We start from the raw sequence: 14,670 nt of genomic DNA on the forward strand, positions 1-14,670 counted from the left end.
GTGTGTGTCAAATACAGCATGTAAATAACTTGGTGTTTAAGAGTTGTGAGAATATGTTATTTTTTTACGTGTACAGAATTCACGTATTTCAAAACGCAAATGTTTCTGAAGCTATCAGCAGTTTTGTGTACAAATATGAAACAATCTGAATGAACCTAATTTTTAGAAGCTGGATATTAGGCATATTGGAGTGGAATCTCTACGCTGTGTCATGATTAAAGCTATCAGCTTCCTTAAAATATCTTAGGCTGAAATAAAACTTAAATTGAAGTTATTTGCTTTATCAATAACGTAGAAAAGTAAATCCATTCAAGATAAAGTTTTGAAGTTGGCAAGGAAATAGTTTTCTGTGACATTACTAATTTATTTACCATACTGAATGAAGAACTGTGTTTCAGCACCTCACTAATGCCAACAAAAATAGTGCAGCAGCCTTTAGTTGGCAAAGAAATTTCTTAATTACGTCCATGTCTCTGAGCTTCCCCAAGCAAGAACACAGCTTGCCCTAACATACTAGACTTCTTTCTAGCATTGTGCCAGTACATTTGTAGACAGTTTAGGGTCTTAATATAATGTGCATACATGTATGATTTTGCACTAAGAAATTTAATCTCAGAGATTGTGCTGCATATAAATGAGAGAATAGCAGTGGAATCAATTTACTGAGTGATTCATTTAGGAGATAGATCAGTAGCACTTTCACAGTCTTTTGTCACTGGAGCTCCAGCTGTGAAGATAAACTCCGCAGCTGCAAAAAAGTTGCAGGCCATATGTTAAAAATCTCAAGATCTATTTTTTTTGCATACAAATACTGTACTATTTATATATTATAAGTAGTTTGATGCCAGTATGTTTCAAATTGGATATTTCATATATTTAGAGATCTAAATGGCAGTTTAAGTGGTTCCTGGGAAGTTATACTCTCAGTGATATTAAGAAAATTTATAGTGATATGTTTGAGAATGACAATTAAAAGATGAGGCTGAGACAGTGCATGAAAAAACATGCAGTAAACAGAAGGTGAAAATGAAGTGAGAGCTAGGACAATAAGAGGAGACTCTAAAGAGCAGAAGTGGAAAATAGAAATACTATGAGAATGAATAGTTAGCAACAGAAGAGAAACAGGTACATGATAAAGACTGAACTGCCGAAGAAATACACCGTTAGAACAAAAATTAAGTTTTATAAAAGATATTGGTTTTTAACCTGGCTCACAGAGAGTTGTTCAACACGAGCTATCTGCTTAGATAATCTTAATTATTTTTAAAAATCATCTTGTTGGTGTTTCATTCCTGTTTTAGAATAATTAAGTGTCTCATATTTAATTGGTAAAGAGTTTCTAATGTAAACTATGACATTCTTATTTCCTCTCGAATATATCATTTTTTGTGTCTAATAATGGAATGCATTTACCTCATAAACATTGTACAAGAAGGGCAAAGGTAGCGATGGTAGAAACTTTCCAATGCCTTTCTAACAAAATATATATTGCAATTTGAATAATATTTTTATGGGGAAAATACAGGCAAAAATATACCTCATTACAAAGCAAGACACTTTTTCAGAAATATACTGAATCATTTTTAATGTGTGAAAGACAGGAAGATAACCGAGTACCTCTGTCATCAAACATTCTGATGTCTAAATTATACAGTCTCTGGGAGCCTTGTCAGTAGAATTTTTAGGAGTGAATTTTCTTCAGCTTATGGTTTCCAAAAGAGAACATGAGTATTGTTGTTTGACAGAGTTTTACAAACCCTTAACAGCTGTCCGTGTAATACTCAGACAGTTCCTAACTTAAAAAAAAACATAAAAATAAAAATACAAAAATTTATTTCCTGAGATCATTTGACCTCATTACTTGCTGCAAAAGAGTCAGTATAAAAGGTATGAAAGTATTTAATTTTATTCAATTTATAACTGAAGGTAAAGTCTTCCTACTATTTGTGAAAACTGTGAGAATAGAACTGTTATTTGTTAAACTTCAGTATACTGTGTGATTAATTCCCCCGACTTCAATGAAATTCAATTAAAATGATGAAAGTGTTACAGTGCTTTTCTACACTTGTTTAACTTGTACATGAGCAGGGGAATGATAACTTCAAATCCATTATTTTTAGATATTCTTTCTCTTCACGTAAAGGAAAATGGCCTCACGGCCAGAGAGAGAATAACGGAAGAAAAATCATGAACCTCTTATTTGAGGGGGTTGAGCACTAATATAGACGGTAGGAAGCTGTCTCATTGTTTCACTATATAATGTAAATTGCATGTCATTTAATTGCTCTCCAGCCTAGAGATTAAGGAATTATCTAAAGTGCTGCAGATGTGATTCTCTTTTTCCTCAGGCTCAAAAGAGAACTGAAAATGGGCCTCACACTTTTTTTTAAGTAATTAACATGTCATTAGGAAAGAACAATTCCCACACCACCTGCATCTCTTCCTCGTCCCATTGGGTATGTCTTTATCTTGAACTTCTCAAACTCAAGAACCTAAAGTAGTGACTAAACAGATCTCCAAATCTTTGAAGAAAGAAGGCTTTAGTATATTCTTGCCACCAGTATTTTCATGGCAGCTCTGTCTCAGTACTGTATACCTTGAACCATTTCTTGCCACTATTTTCTTTTCAAAGTGCACTGTATTTCTGGATGGAGTCAATCTGGCTAACTCTGAATATCAGTTTTGGAGATGCACCTGGCTCCACACATGAGGTGAGTAGCCAGATTCATGCATACTTTGCCAGTCAGTTTCCCTTCATATTAGCTGTTCTGATTTCAGAGTCAAAAATCTGATTCTTGTCCATTGGACAAGACCTCTCCCTGTAAAGTAAATCTGTCTGCAAGAGCCTTGCTCCTAATGATTTGATGGTGCATTTGTATTTGAGAGACAAATTTTCTTTTTAAATGCACAGATTCATGACTGTAATGATTCATGATAAAAAAAAATATATACCTGCAAATACACAAACATACAAATAAGATTGAATTGTGTTCAATTACCATACTTGTAAATTTATTTTATTGTCAGTGTAATTATTCAAGTTCATCTTGAAGCCATAATTTTGTCTTGTGTACTTATTTCACTAATTTCCAGTTGTTTTTCACATAAACTCTTGTCCATCTTCACTCTCACTTTACATATACCCTTAGGTTGTTCTTTTATAGTCTAGGAGACAAGTGGCTAGAGAATATCTCAGAGAAAGAGATCTGGGTGTGCTGGTTGACAGCAAGCTCAACATAAGTTAGCAATGTGTCCTGGTAGCAAAGAAGGCAAACTGCATTTTGAGGTGCATTAAATGTTGCATAGCCAGCTAGACAAAAGAGTTTCCATTATATTTTGCCATAGTGTGGTCTCAGCTTGAATTTGTGTTCACTTCCTGGCTTCACGATATGAAAAGGATGTAAAAATATACTTGAAAGAGTCTAGACATGGGCAACAAACCACATAAAAGAGTTGGAGGGTGTGTTCTACGAGGAAAGGTTGAGGATAGCTTGCGAGACTGTTGGCTAGTCTAAAAAATCTGGAGAACAGGACTTCATTGTTCTCCACAGCTTTCTGAGGACGGGAACTGGAGAGGGAGGTTCTGGTCTCCTCTCCTTGGTAACCGATGACAGGACATGAAGGAACAGCACAAAGCTGCACTAGAGAAGTCTAGATTGGGCAATAGGAAAAAATATTAAAAAAATATTTTTTTATTAAAAAAAATTAAAAAAATAAAAATTATTTAAAAAAATATAAACACTTGAACAGGCTTCCTGGAGAAGTGTCTGATAAGTAGGCACAGGCATCGTTTATTTTTTATAAACTTTAGAAAATTCTAGGAAAAAGTTTCTGAGGTTAGGATTCAACTTTGCTCCTGAGGAAATATTTGAAACAGAAAACTAAGCATAAATCATTAAAGTTTACTTGTTCTTAAGAAAACTTTTAACAAGTTTGTGCACTATATTCCCTCAACCAAGTTTATTGACAAGTCCAACCAATTCTGTATCACAGCACAAAGATTATCTCTTGACTTGAGCAAAGACATGCCTTCAGTTTTTTTCTGTGAAACAAGTAACATTTTTTTTCTGGCCTTATATTCATCAACTGGCCTAAAGGCTTTTCAGTTGATGTTCCTACTTAGAAAAACCTAAGCCTTTTATAGTCAGCAATTTGACATTTTGAAGAGAATGTCAACATTTATGTGACGCATTCTACTGTTGATCAAAAAACCTGTAATTTAACAGCTTTTATGCAACCTGTTTGCAGGGAACAATATGTCAAAGTAAACTAGTAAATTTATCCTTTTTTTTTTTCATTGTATTTCATTTCATTTCATTTCATTTCAGCAAGTTAGATATATACAAAATTTTGGATTCTTTGTTCATGGAGTGGTCTACTCGGCATCTGGCCTGAGGTCTGCTGATGGGAATTGCTTGTCTCCAAAAGGGAGACGGATACTTGCCCAGGAGCTGGCGGGACTTGTAGAGAGGGCTTTAAACTAGATAGGAAGGGGGAGGGGGATAAAGCCAGGCCTGCTAGAGAGCAGCCTGGGGAAGTGGTAATGGGATTAGGTGAGAGGCGAGGGGCTCAGCTGAGGTGCGTCTACACTAATGCACGCAGCATGGGCAACAAACAAGAAGAGTTGGAAGCCATTGTGCAGCAGGCAAACTATGACCTAGTTGCCATAACGGAAACGTGGTGGGATTGCTCCCATGATTGGAGTGCTGCAATGGATGGCTATAAACTCTTCAGGAAAGATAGGCAAGGAAGGCGGGGTGGCGGTGTAGCTCTCTACGTTAGGGAATGCTTTTACGCTACTGAGATTATGACTGGGGACGATAACGTTGAATCCCTATGGGTAAAGATCAGAGGAAGGGCTGACAAGACAGGCACCCTGGTGGGCGTCTGTTATAGACCCCCAAATCAAGATGAAGAAACAGACGAGGTATTCTATAAGCAGCTGGCACAAGCTGCACAGTCGCCTGCCCTTGTCCTCATGGGGGACTTTAACTTCCCTGACGTATGCTGGGAGTACAGCACAGCACAGAGGAAGCAGTCTAGGAGGTTTCTGGAATGCGTAGAGGACAACTTCCTGATACAGCTGGTCAGAGAGCCCATGAGAGGAACTGCCCCACTAGACCTGCTGTTCACAAACAGGGAAGGTTTGGTGGGAGATGTGGAGGTTGGAGGCTGTCTTGGACAGAGTGATCATGAAATGATAGACTTCGTGATTCATGGTGGAGCCTGGAGGGGGAATAGTAATACTGCTACCTTGGACTTCAGGAGGGCGGACTTTGAATTGTTCAGGGGACTAATAGGGGGAGTCCCCTGGCATTCAGTCTTAGCGAGCAAAGGGGTCCAAGAGAGCTGGTTGCTCTTCAAGGAGGAAGTCTTAAGGGCGCAGGAGCAGGCAGTCCCCCTGAGCTGCAAAATGAGCCGGCGGGGAAGAAGACCGGCGTGGATGAATAGGGAGCTATTCCTGAGGCTCCGGGAGAAAAAGAGAATCTACCGCCTGTGGAAAGAGGGACAGGCCACTCAAAATGAATACAGGGAAGTTGTTAGGATGTGTAGAGGTGAAATCAGAAAGGCAAAAGCCCAGCTTGAATTTAACCTAGCCGCTGGTGTGAAAAGGAATAAGAAACTCTTTTATAAATACATTAACAGTAAGAGGAGGACAAAGGAGAATATCCACTCTTTGCTGGATGAGGCTGGGAATGTGACCACTGAGGATAAGGAAAAGGCGGAGGTTCTGAATGCCTTCTTTACGTCTGTCTTTAAAAGTCAGACCAGTTATCCTCAGGATACCCCTCTCTCTGACCTGGTAATCTCGGCTGGGGAGCACACTAACCCCCCTGTGATTCTGAAGAAACAGTCAGAGACCTACTGCTCCAGCTGGACTGTCACAAGTCGATGGAGCCAGATGAGATCCACCCGAGAGTGCTGAGGGAACTGGCAGAGGTGATAGCCGAGCCGCTTTCCATCATCTGTCAGCGCTCCTTGTTGACTGGTGAGGTCCCAGAAGACTGGAGGCTTGCCAATGTGACTCCCATTTATAAGAAAGGTCGTAAGGAGGATCCGGGGAACTACAGGCCTGTCAGCCTGACCTCGGTGCCAGGGAAGGTTATGGAGCAGATCGTCTTGAGGGAGATCATGCGGCATGTGCAGGGTGACCGGGGGATCAGGCCTAGCCAGCATGGGTTCATGAAGGGCAGGTCCTGTTTGACCAACCTGATCTCCTTCTATGATCTAGTGACCCATCTGGTGGATGAAGGAAAGGCTGTTGATGTGGTCTACCTAGACTTCAGCAAAGCCTTTGACACTGTCTCCCACAGCATTCTCCTGCAGAAGCTGGCAGCTCGAGGCTTGGATGGGTACACTCTTGGCTGGGTAAGGAGCTGGCTGGAGGGCCGGGCACAGAGAGTGGTGGTGAATGGAGTCAAATCCAGCTGGCGACCAGTCGTGAGTGGTGTTCCCCAGGGGTCGGTGCTGGGGCCTGTCCTCTTCAATATCTTTATTGATGACCTGGATGAGGGCATCGAGTGCACCCTCAGTAAATTCGCAGATGACACCAAATTGGCTGGAAGTGTGGATCTGCCTGGGGGTAGCGAGGCCCTACAGAGGGATCTGGACAGGCTGGAGCGCTGGGCTGGAGCCAATGGGATGAGTTTCAACAAGGCCAAATGCCGGGTCCTGCACTTCGGCCACAACAACCCCAGGCGACGCTACAGGCTTGGGGCGGTGTGGCTGGAGGACTGCGTAGAGGAAATGGACCTGGGGGTATTGATTGATGCTCGGCTGAACATGAACCGACAGTGTGCCCAGGTGGCCAAGAAGGCCAATGGCATCCTGGCTTGCATCAGAAACAGTGTTGCAAGCAGGAACAGAGAGGTGATTGTTCCCCTATATTCAGCACTCTTGAGGCCGCACCTGGAGTACTGTGTCCAGTTTTGGGCCCCTCACTGCAAGAAAGATATTGAGGCCCTGGAACGTGTTCAAAGAAGGGCAACAAAGCTGGTGAGGGGTCTGGAACACAGGCCATATGAGGAGAGGCTGAGGGAGCTGGGAATGTTCAGCCTGGAGAAGAGGAGGCTCAGGGGAGACCTTATTGCTTTCTATAACTTCCTGAAGGGAGGTTGTAGTGAGCTGGGGGTCGGCCTCTTCTCTCGCGTCATTAGTGATAGGACCAGGGGGAATGGTTTCAAGCTACGGCAGGGGAGATTCAGGCTGGACATGAGGAAGTATTACTTTTCAGAAAGGGTGGTCAGGCACTGGAATGGACTGCCCAGGGAGGTGGTGGAGTCACCGAGCCTGGGGGTGTTCAAGGAAAGACTGGATGTTGTGTTGAGGGACATGGTTTAGTAGGAGCTATTGGGAATAGGTGAACGGTTGGACTGGGTGATCTTTTAGGTCTTTTCCAACCTTAGTGATTCTATGATTCTATGATTCTAAAAATAGCATCGTCAATAAAGAACATAAAAAATCTGTTCAGATACTTTTTCTCTTCCTAAATCTTGTCTGACCTCTGCATTTGCTTCAGCTACAAACTGTGGCCATTACACCAGTAATAAAACTATATAGACAGCAGTTACAGTAAAGACCATACTGGTATAGTGGTAGGATGAGTGAATTAAAATCAGTATACTTTGACCCTTCCCAGGTGGTCTAAAAACAGTTCCTTAGATTATTGTAGGAACATGTAGCTTGTCTAGGAAAACTAAAAATCCATCTGATTTGCTTTTTCCCACTGTATATAACTATTAACAAAAGATGATTTTAAAAAAAAATATTTATATATTAAAATAAATTCAGTATTTCTCTCCTTGCTGTCCACAAATCTTTTTTTTTCTCCCCTGAACACTTATATGCAACAAAACCTAGTGCTAAGTTTTCTAACATCAACTTTATGCCATCCACAAGCACAAATGTTATTAACAAGTCTACAAAATTCAATTAGAAAGCAAACATTAAACTAATTACACATCAGTCTTATATATACAATTATGTATTTGAATTACATCTGTATCACCTATGCTCTCTTTCTTAGTCTTTTCTTACCCTAATCCATGATTGTCTAACATTTTGGCTTGCCTGATTTGCATTGCGTGATCCGAAATTGCCTTGCATTTATAATAAATGTAATGTATAAAAGAAACAAACTTAATTTTTTAATGCATTTTTTATTGAAATACAAAAAAATCCAGAAAACAACAAAAACAAAACTAGTGGGATGATTGGCCTTTTGTTTTGTTTTGTTTTGTTTTGTTTTGAAACTAATGCATCAGGCTAGTTCAATGGCATTCTTACTGAGTTCTCAAGATCTTCATCAAAGACATTTGATGAAATATTTTTCTTAGAATCATAGAATCATAGAATTCTATGATCCTCAGATCCTCAGATCATTGAGTCCAGCCACAACCTAACCATACTACCCTAACTCTAACAAATATCATGTCCCTGAGCACCACATCCAAATGGCTTTTAAACACATTCAGGGATGGTGACTCAACCACCTCCCTGTGAAGCCTATTCCAGTGCTTATCACACTCAGAGAGTTGTGGTCAATGGCTTAATGTCTGAAGACCAGTGACAAGTCTGGAAGAGAGCAATAAGGTCTCCCCTCAGCCTCCTCTTCCCCAGTCTAAACAGCCCCAGTTCCTTCAATTTTTCCTCATAGGGCATATTCTCCAAGCCCTTCACCAGCCTTGTTGCCTTTCTTTGGATCTGCTCCAACACCAATGTCCTTTCTCTACTGAGGTGCCCAAAACTGAACACAGTACTCAAGGTGGGTCCTCACCAGTGCTGACTACAAGATTGCTTCCCTAGTCTTGCTCACCCCACCATTCCTGATACAAGCCAGGATGCCATTGGCCTTCTTGGTCACCTGGACAAACTGCTGGCTCCTAATCATATTCATATACTGAGTGTCTATCAGTACTCCAAGGCTCTTTTCTGTCAGGCAGCTTTCCAGTCACTCCTCCTCAAGCCTGTAGGGTTGCCTGGGGTTATTGCAACCAAAATGCAGGACCCAACACTTGGCCCAATTGAAACTCACACAGCTTACCTTGGCCCATCGATCCAGTCTATCCAGGTCCTTCTGTAGTGCCTTTGTCTGCTCTAGCAGACCAAGCCTCCCTCCCGACTTAATAATGATTGTTCAGAAATGTACATATTGCCAAAAAATGGTGTCATGAATAAGGCATGACTAAAGTGAAGAATATTTATATATTTGGTAAAATAGGTTTTCTGAAAGTCTTGTAAAGAAACACCATATTTTCCTTGTGTTGAGTGTCTGACTGTAACTTTATACATTCCATGTGAAAATCTGTAAGTAATGTATTTAATTCAACTGAAAATGGAGTCACAAATAAACAAAAAAAAAAAAGGACAATTAATTTGGAAATCTTGAAATCTATTCTCAAATTACTTTATCAAAACAGAAAGCAGGCTACATATTTTTCACTCTTCTTGGGACTGTTACCCAATGTATCAAAAACGTATCATGAAATTATTTGCCATAATTTGAGCTTATGATAATTGAATTGAATTGAATTGAATTGAATTGAATTGAATTGAATTTCATTTCATTTCATTTCATTTCATTTCATTTCAAACACTGTTATTATCTGAAACATGGCTCAAATAAGGCACCTTTTACCTTGAAGATGCATGTTTAATTCATTTAAATGTGCTGTCAAATCCACCAAAAATGCTAAACCTGTGAGCCATTTTTACTCTTCAGGTTGTGGCACAATTTTTCCTTTTGATTCCATAAAGGACTAGATTTCACTTTGCAAAGTCTTTTTATGATCCTACAATCAGCATCTATACTTGTAAGTATTGGAGATGATTGGGTACCTTGGACTTTATGAAATTCACAACTTTGACGATTCGAATAATGTTATCCACTTTAGAAGATTTTGTTCATCAGTTTTCACAATGTCTTATGTGGTGATATTTCATCAAACACGAGTTACCAGCGGTAACTGCATCTACTAACAATTTTACAAGTCCTTCTTTTTTTACCAGCCATCACTGGGGCATTATCAGTAGTTACACCAGATACGTTGACAAAGGTTAAAGAACAAGACACACTCTGTCTGTACGTGTTTTCCATACATCGCTTAGCAAACTCACCGTCAAGAAATAGCTTTCATTTTTTTTTTGCAGTCAGGTTTGCTATCACAGAACTAGCTTCTACGGAAGAGTGTTTGAGTTCTAATTAAGTTTCTAATTTTTAAAAATATTTTGTTGAGGCGAGATAATTTTTCAGTTCTGCTATTCTGTCTTTACAAAGTATTCATTCCTTGATATGAATTGAATTTGGCAGCATGTTTCTGCATATAATGTCTTTTCAAACCACACTCTTTGAAAACTACCTGATTTCCTTGTAAATTAAGCATATTATTTGTCAGCACTGCACTATACCCTCTTCATGTCCTGGGGTGAGGCTGGGCCACTAGGCAGGCCAGAGCTGTCACCACAGTGACTTGACAGCCTTGAGTGTGTACTGCAGTGAAAGCTGTGCTGGGTTGCGTGTGGCCCACAGCCCATGGGTTGGACATGCCTGTCCTAATCTATAATATTAATGACTACTACAAATTATAAAAATATTCCCAAAATGTTTAGTTAGCCTGAATTTTTGTTCCTGACTTTCAGTGAATCTTCCCTTTGGATTGTGTTTAAAAACGAAAAACATAAGTTTTTAAACTAGGGGTAAAACTTGCCTTTCTCTCTGTAGCCATAAAGTGGAAGAATTTACACACTAAAATATCTTCATGTACTCCAATCATGCAAGTTTCTCAAAAACATTTCCCAGGGATAGATGTGTGAATTGCTGCTATTACATTAGGAATGTACAATATTGACACCTGAAATCAACCTTTGTCACAGCATAAGAAGTCAGAAATACTTTTCTAAAAACAGAAATAACTCTCTATCCTCTTATTGTCTTTTGGACAGCAGAATTTTTTGTTCTTTTCTTATTTTCCTTCATTTTTTTCTTCTTCTATCAAAAAAAGTTAATTTCTAGACCCCTGGCATATTATCTTTTTTCTAAGCTTGCATTTCATTTCATTCGGCAGTTACTTATTATTTTAAATCTCTATAACATGATTTATATTGGTAATATAATAAATAGTATGTATAATAATTACTATACAGTATCATAATCTGATATTATTTTGTGTTTCACTAACCGGAACATGTTAAACAGCACCAAAATGCATTAGTCTCAGTTGCCTGTGGACACAGATTCAAATAATGATCAATGATAAAAATCTCTGAGTAGTGCTCTGGTATGAAATTGTCTTCTAATTTTCGTTTTGCCAACCATTACCTTAAGAATTAATTCAAAAGTTTTTTTGAATTTGCTACTGGATGGATCTGTTACTGACATTCTGTACAAGTAGTATTTCTCAGCTCCCTTGGGCACAAACTCACCAAGCTGACATTAGACAGAAATCAAAAATGATGAGGCAAACAGGATAAAATCACATAACTGGCTTGGAAAGAGATGGATGGAATATAACAATCTTTATAACACTATAACTGAAAAAAAGAGATTGTGCTCCAAGATGAGAGTTATTCTGAGATTTTAAGCAAGATAAGTAATTAAAAGAACTGTATCTCTAACTATCATGGAATCAGGTATAGTGACAGTTACAGGTCCTTCGCTGAGAAAACATTGTGAAAAGCAGTAGGATGATAGCTTAAGTGAATTTCGTGCATCAACTTGCTTTGAAAACAAAATTTGTTTTATATTAGCTTCAAAGAGTTGAATAAGGCCTTGTGCAGTCTTACTGTATATAATATATATAAACATGAAATAAGACAACTTTAACAAATCGGTCTTTTTATTGTGCCATACAATTTTTTTTTTTTTTTTTTGACAGCTTCTGGCAATACAACTGAAAAAAAGTAACAAGTTCAGAGACAGGAAAGGACTTTTAAGAAATTTAAGCAGTAATTTTTCCTCATACACTTGCTCAAACTAGCTTTGCAGGTCATAAAAAGAGGAATGATCAAGCAGAAAGTGATTCTAGGACAAGCAGGGAACACATCTCACAGTCTGGTAACACACATTAACTTCTGAAATCACTAGTTCTTCAAACCAGACAACTCAGATGTGAAAACAGCTGCCATCATTTTAAACACATGGAGACATTTATTTGCTAGGTATATTTAAAAACAGGTGAATAATGAAAATTGTTGCATATATTGTATTAGGCGTCTGGCATCGAGATTGGGATGTGACGTGCCAGGAATAGGCATTAATGAGGCGATATCAGGATGTGACGCGTTAGGACCTCCCCTGCTCTGTGATGGATGTGTGACGCATGCTTTAGGGGAGCAGATGAAGCACATAGGGTATATAAGCTAGAGTTCACTTGTAATAAACACTGTTTTGCTGTTCACCATATTGGTGTGTTTGTCCAGTGATTTGGCCCTGGCTCTATCGTGGTCAGTATCATAGATCCTTAACACCGCAGAAAATTCTTTTGAGGAAGGAAGAGTATGAGACTTCCAACTAAGATTATGGTATATTGCCATTTGCTTTTCTTTCCCCTAAGGTAATGAGGAATTTAAAAAACAACAATGACAACTTAAATCTGATTTTGAATACAGTTATTCTAGTGTGTAGTCATAAGAAATACTTGCACATCACTTTACCCTATTGATTAGATTAGAATCATAAACCATCTCACTTTATAGATGGCCTGGGGCACTCATTTTTTCATGTCATTAACTAGGTCTACACTGCAGAGTAAAATGATAAGTTAGTTCAGAAATTATATGTAAAACGTAGCTGAAATGACACAAAAGATCAATCAGTAATCTTTACTTTTAAAACTACAAACTACTTTTGATTAACTGCTCTTTAGGAGTACACATTTTATACAACAGACTAAAAACTAACCATTATATTCAGACAGTACAGTACTACAAGACTAGATTGCCACATCATCTTTTCTACATTTCACCATCACATTCTTAAATGAAAGCCAATAAATGCATCAAACAACTAAATGTGCATGTCTGTGTGCTAGTGATAATGATTAATCATTAATCTTCTTTCCCTGTATTACTAAAGGGGTGAGAAAACAAACAACAAAAGGAGATTTTTTGTGCCAGTCTCTTCAATCCCTCTCTAAAAGAGTTAGACACTACTCTAGTGAATTCTTTTCTTCAAAATTCTTGTACTGAAGTATGTTAACAGGGAGAGACTGTGAGTACTGGTGTAATAAATAAAAGAAGCAGAGGATAAGCCCAAGCCTGAAATTCTTGCCTCATACTACTTAGGCGTTATTTTACTCCCTGTCTGATTTGTGTTGTTAAAAAAAAACTCTCTTCAAGACAATAGCTGGTCATATTCTGGAAGTGCCCAGTTCTGTTTGCAATAGGATTTTATCAACTGTGAATTTGTTTCCCTTTCCAAGTCTCCCAAAACTTATGTCAGCAGAGTGTGCATCTTTAAAAGCTTCCTCATCCACTCATACCGAATCCAAATTTCATGCAGTAAAACCAATGAAAAATAGTATAGTGCTCATATTATGTTAGAATCCTTGAACTGGAAAAAAAAAAAAAAAAAAAAAAAAAAAAAAATCAGACACATTAAAACAAACAAACAAAAAAAATAAATCAAAGAAATAGAATATCACAAAATGGTCATGTTTTAGAGAAACTTCTTGTAGTCAGACAAGTTGTAGTGCTAGGTGATATACACTATGGATACAAGACATGAAGATCTCCAGTTTGTCTAGCCTGAAGGGCATGATAATTTAGAAATCCATGCATAACTAGGCATCTCACCATTGTACACAGGGCACATTATATGTAATATATTGTCCAGAAAGAACAGGTTTTAAATACAGCACTTCTGATTGTTAATGTAACACATGGAAAGTCCCTCTATGGCTGGGTAGGATAAAGCCTCACAGTTGGCTTCCATTTCTTTTGGACCCCTTTCTGTGCAGCAAGCCAGAAAGGCTGTTATAATCTACTCACTGTCACCAAAATTACCAGTCTTTTCTACAGCAATGATAGTAATGGGATAATAACTCCTATTGTAGAGATACAGGAAAGACATTAGAGGATAGACTCCTTTCCAGCATCTGCAACTCTACTTAGCACAATTTTATAAGAGAAGATGTTTAAACTTCAATTAAAATGGTAATGCAAAACAAATCATATAGTAGAATATGTGCTTCTGAGTTTTGTTTCATCAATTTCAAATGGCTACAGTTGTGACAGCTCCATACTTGAGATGGATACTTAGACAGTAATCCCACCCTTCCTACTGTTGGCACTAAGCAAGAGTTATCTTCTTGAGAGAAAAATCTGATATGATTCTAGAGCACTTAGTACAAGTGGTGCAACATGTACATTTTCTGCTAATAGCAACAGCTCGGTAGCAGGCCATGGAAAATATGATATTATAGCTTTTATCTCAAACTATAGAAGCCAAACAAAATCTCAGGTTCTATGATCTGGCCAATCATTTTGTGTCAAACTATTATTATCATAATGATAGCCCCAGGTTTGGTGGTTTAACACTGATGGGCAACTAATCTCCCTCACACTGATCTCTCTCTCCCCTTCCTCAGAAAGAGAGAGGGAGGAAATATGATGAAAAAAGCTCATAGGTTGAGATAAGGAAATAGAGATCATACACCAGTTACTACCATGGGC

This window comes from Lagopus muta, chromosome 1 (assembly GCF_023343835.1).
Source record: "Lagopus muta isolate bLagMut1 chromosome 1, bLagMut1 primary, whole genome shotgun sequence".
NCBI lineage: Eukaryota > Metazoa > Chordata > Aves > Galliformes > Phasianidae > Lagopus > Lagopus muta.